Below are 5948 nucleotides of genomic sequence, written 5' to 3'. Positions count from 1 at the left end.
TTAGTGTTTGCTGCGCTTCTTCTAGAGGCTGCTCTCAGTTGCTCTGTTTTCTCTTCCTCTCGGGTTTGTTCCTCTTTCGTTACTTTTAAATTCTTTTCTTTTTCTTTTCTTTCTTTAATTAATCAACATCTCTTCACATGTTTTCATCAAATTATTTCACCTTTCAATTTATTAAATCATTTTCCTAAACTTTTCTTCTTAAGTCGGTTTAAACCGCTAATTCTTCATATTGGTTGGTTTATTCCGTCTCATACACAAATCTGGGTTTTAGTGACTTGGTAATTAATACTTAGTCTCTTAAATTCACTTTTGTACATTAAAGTTTCTGTTTTACTTTTTAAACTCAACCTTTAAGCTTTCAAATCTGTTTAATTCGTCGTATAATCATTAGTAATCAATACTAATTGGTTTGAGACGGTTTTTGTACATAAAATTCATTTTAATATCTATCATTCGGGTTTAACGATTAACATGTAAATAAAATAAATTTTTATAATCAATCAACCGTAACAACCAACCGAGTCTGACTTTCACAGTCAGAACCCATCCCGAAACTAACGCAGTGGGTGATGCGCCTCTTCTAGAGGACGCACCCACTGCCGCGCTTGTTCTAGGCTGGTTTCTGCCTTTGAACTCTTTCTCGCTTCGACGTAGCTTTCTATTAGGCTCCTATTAATCAAATATTATCCATTATTATCACCTTGTAACCTATTTATTTTAATTTCCTTATTTTAATTTCCTATTTCTTTTATTTCCTATTTCTTTTATTTCATTTTTCTATTTATTTCCTTTTCTATTTATTTCCTTTTCTATTATTTCTTTCCTAAATCCCGTCTTTGGCATTTATATGATGTACATTCGTCATAATCAGTTGTAGATTATATTTTATTCTTTTGTATGCTTATTCACATGTAAATGAATGTAATTCCAACTTTGACCTTTCAATTGAGTGCTAAATTGTTTGTCAAACCGACTTAGTTAATATTCTTATATGCTATTATTAATCTATGGATGTAGCATTGCATGCATATAAGTGACACATATCGAGTACAAACGACTTCCCTCATCATTTGTAGAGGCCGCTATCAAGGCGGGTGGGATTAGGTGTTCAAATAAACGAGCTTCCTAATATGTACTCCCACCCCTTACTCAAGATCTCTGTGAACATCCGTGTTCATTGGCATCACAAGAGTCATTCTAGACATAGAATGCTAAGGGTAACGACTTTCTTAGTGTTCATGTCACTACTTTGTGTCTTGACATGATGCGAAGTATTCGAACGGTTCCAATTTTCCATAAAAATTGGTGGCGACTCCACAAATACAGGCTTGTCAAACCTTTTACCGGTTTCAATGCCTTTCAAATCGGTAACGGCCCAGGACGTGCATCGGCCTCGCGTCAGAGTTCATGGGAGAAGTGCCGCCGCCTCGAAACCAACGCGCGAGTGTGCGCGGCACGGGTGGCTGTGTCCATAGTTTGGCAACTCCGCTGCAGATGATACAATTAGACTAAATCTAGTGTTACCTAGGGTGAAACTTGAACAAGGTTAGGGAACAGTTTGTATGAGAGTTGTCGGTTTTCATTACTCGACCTTCTTAACTCGTTTTGGCCAGCCTTCCTAGGCTTAACCCAACCCATTCGACCAATCGTCCCGTCTGCACGGTGCAAGTTCCTAGTTGCATTTAACGATGGATAGCGATTGTCGTCAACCATACCACGATACTTACTCATGTTTGTATCAAGAGCTTTCATTACTCGTGCGAATGAACTAGGAACCGACCCGACTCATGTTTGGCACGGACCTCACCACAGACCATGGTATGATAGCTTGGCATGGCAACCCACCCTTTAAACCAAAACCCTTTTTAAATGCACTTAGCATACTGTTATAATGCCTGTTTGTATGTGTACATTCTGTGTGTTTTCCAAATCAATCACATGTCTAAATTCTTCATTTATAAACAAAATAATATCAAAATTTTTGTGTAAATAAAATTCATTTTCAAACCTTTTCAATTATCGCTTTTGTAAACCAGATAATGCCAAATTTTCCGATTTTCAAGTTTCAGTTTTCCAACAAAAAAAGAAAAAACCTTTTCAAAAATCCATTTTGTAAATTAAATAATGTCCAATCATATGTTAAATCCAATTCCAATTTTCCAAAAACAAAACCCTTTGGTGAAATTCCATTCAATTTTAAATTATTCATAAATAAAATCCTTTATAAATTCTCAAAAAAAAAAAACGTAAATGATGAAAAAACGTTTTAAATGAAAATATTTTCAAACCATGTAAATGTAAATGTGTAAATTTAATTGGGCTAAGTTAGAGTCAAAATTCAAAAGACTATGTCCTAGTCGGAACTCTGTCGAGTTATAAACCCATCTTCCCTTACATTTTGGGTCTTTTCAAATTCAAGTCAAGTCCTATGGCGTCACGCCGTCATTTTGGACCTCCTATACCTAGGCGTTTCTAATACCTCGACTCGCACACTCGAGTCCAACACACCGAATCCTCCTAATAGCACGTTCGGGTACACACATACCCAAACCTCGAGTTAAGTCTATCTTGTACACACACCTTAGATTCACGTCAACTTCAATCCCGTCAATAAGGTCAACCATATAAGCGTTACTCCGTCAAAGTCAACACTCGAGTCTATGGTCAAAGTCAAACACCGTGAGTCCAAACACAAGAAGTCACTCACGACATTTCGCGAATTCACAAGTCAAGAGTCTAGTTATCTTGTCTCGTCCTCATATATTTTCCCTCGTATATCACCTGCTTGTTGCCTTAGTATGCGTGATCCCACGTCAAATGTAGTTATTACGCGCGTCATTTTCTTCACGGTAGGAAGTCTACGATTTCCAATGGAAATGTTCAAGAACTTTTATCTATCATCGTCGAAGGGCTAAGTTCTGCAGTCATTTAGGTTCGGGCGACCGTCGAAGATTTGAGCACTCGTGTCGTCAATATGGAAAACCAAATGGGCATGATGAAACCTTTACCATCTTCTCATATCTCAAGGCCAGGTCGTAGCTTCAAGACGACCTACCCATCTAAGAAGGCCGATGAAGACAAGGGAGTCAACCTCTTGGAAAAACCACTCGAAAGGCTGGGACGAGCTCCTAGGGAATTCGTTGACCTCGGAACCACATATGAGGTAGCTCTACAAAGACTGGTTTCCCAGGGAAGACTTCATCCAATTAGTCCAACCCCAGACCCTGAAAGGATATTGCGTAGGTGGAAGGGCAATTCATATTGTCAGTACCATCGAGGTAGAGGACATGATACGGAGGAATGCTTTTGTCTAAAGCATATTATTCAGGATATGATCGAGGATGGCAAGTGTAACAACCCCATACTCCAAGTGCCTTACCAGGACCACTCAGGTATAAGGATGCTACCATCTCGGTTATCCGAGACATGATATTCATAAGACAATAACGAAACAACTTAAACGTTATAACTTTAGTGAAAAGTACAACTGAAACCAAATCCCAAAATACGGGTCCAAGTTCTTAAAACCAACTGTCTACTGAAATACTGAAATGTCATAAAACTAAAAGACTACAGCGGAAGACTTCTATCGTCGGACGGTGGCACATCCCAGCTATCCCAGTACTCAACTCAAACCTGCTCAATTAATGCTCACCATCCTCGAATGGATCACCGCAGGTTTTACAAAACATCAACCGGGGTCAGTACTAATCACACAACTCAATATATCAACAATAAGATAAACAGACAGCTTAACCGTCACACACACACAATCACACCAATCCCAACAATCTCAATCACCGATCGTCCACCGGACCACCACGCCAGATGGGGGACCGCAGCCGTTCCCACCTAAGCCCCGCTCATCATACCGAGCGATAACCCTGTCCATTATTGTGCACATCCCCTTCCGTGGCGGGTTCCACGAAGGGCAAAACTAGGGCGTGAAGCCACTCCCGCAAGTGACTCCACTCAGCCGAGAACGCATCTCGAGAACCAGAGACAAACAATCACAATCACAACCGTCACAACACAATTACTATATCAAACAATCAATCTCAACACATCAACAATCATCCCATTATGTTACTAATACTGAGTAGGAAATCCTACCTGGAAAGCACAACTATCAGACGGTCTCTACAGCTGTATCAAAAAGCTTCTTCTACGAAACCTCCTCCTATCATACAACATACAAATGCTACCAAATCACAAACTACTCAAAAACCCCCAAATCCCTAGATTAGGGTTTAACCAACTTAAAGGAAAGACAATAAAAAGGGTACATAGATCTTACCCTCGACGCAAGGATCTCAACGGTATAATAAACGATGAAAACCGACCTTCCAAACTCCGGGATTTGCTAACAATGCGATTAAGATGATGAACGTACTTGCTTTCTCTCTTTGACAGTAAATTAGGTTTTGAAAAAGTGTTTAGAATGATGACGGAAAAGGTTATATATCTTAATCGCATAATTAACAAAACCTGAGAAAAACTCTCCGTAACCCGGCTACTCGATCGAGTATCTAAGGTACTCGATCGAGTACCCCCTTACTCGATCGAGTATCCTAGTTACTCGATAGAGTACCCAACAGGTCAGAAACTATTTTAAAACGCAACTTATCCTTACTCGACAGAGTAAGGCCTACTCGATAGAGTACCCAGAGACTTATAAATACGGAGTATTACAGTCTTCCCTCCTTAAAAAGAACTTCGTCCCCGAAGTTCAAACCACTACTAAACAAAGGTACTCCCACAACACTTCCGACTCAACAACCAAAACAAAACTCAACATAAAACATGTTACTAACCCAACTCATCCCGACAAACATACCGACACAACATACAAAAAGGGTATAAAACTCTTAAAAACTCTTCGCGATCATCTCCTACCCCCCTAAAAGAAACAAGGTTACGTCCCCGTAACCATACATACCTGATCAAAAAGAAAAGGGTAACGCTCTTTCATAGCTGCCTCTGGCTCCCATGTAGCTTCCTCAGTCTCGTGGTTAGACCAAAGGATCTTAAGCAAAACTGTCTCACCACTCCTAGTCTTCCTAAACTTTCGGTCAAGAATCTGCTTAGGCACCTCAAGATATGATAAGGACTCATCTAGCTCTAAGTTCTCTGCCTCTAACACATGTGACGGGTCACTCACATACTTCCGCAACTGCGATACATGAAACACATTATGCACTCTCTCTAGCGCAATTGGTAAAGCCGACGATATGCAACTTCCCAACTCGCTCTAAGATCTCATAAGGCCCGATAAACTTCTGACTTAGCTTGCCTTTCTTCCCAAATCTCATAACCCCACGCATAGGAGACACTTTCAAAAGAACCTTGTCCCCAACCTGAAACTCTATGTCCCGGCGATGTAGATCTGCATAACTCTTTTGCCTATCCTGAGCTGCTCTCATCCGTTCCCTGATCATCTTAATCTGTTCCACCATCTCATGCACCATCTCTGGTCCTAAAACCACTTTGCCTCAAAGACTATCGTCCCAACAAATTGGACTCCTACATCTCCTCCCATACAAAGCCTCAAACGGTGCCATACCAATACTAGTGTGATAGCTGTTATTGTAAGAAAATTCTATCAAGTCCAACCTCTGTTCCCAGCTACCACCAAAGTCCATCACACAAGCTCGCAAGATATCCTCAAGTGTTTTGATTGTTCTCTCAGTCTGTCTGTCTGTCGCAGGATGAAATGCTGTACTCATCTTCACAGTTGTTCCCAACGATTCCTGCAACTCTTTCCAAAACCTTGATATAAATCTCGCATCTATGTCAGACACTATGTCCTTAGGGACTCCATGTAACTTAAGCACGTTCTTTCGATAGGCCATAGCCAATTGTGCTCTAGTCCATATATCTTTCATTGGAACAAAGTGAGCTGACTTGGTCAGTCGATCCACGATTACCCAAATCATGTTGTTACCTTG

The sequence above is a fragment of the Silene latifolia genome, chromosome 11, assembly GCF_048544455.1.
Source record: "Silene latifolia isolate original U9 population chromosome 11, ASM4854445v1, whole genome shotgun sequence".
Taxonomy (NCBI): domain Eukaryota; kingdom Viridiplantae; phylum Streptophyta; class Magnoliopsida; order Caryophyllales; family Caryophyllaceae; genus Silene; species Silene latifolia.
The sequence above is the reverse complement of the archived record's forward strand: the minus strand, read 5'-3'. Positions refer to the sequence as shown.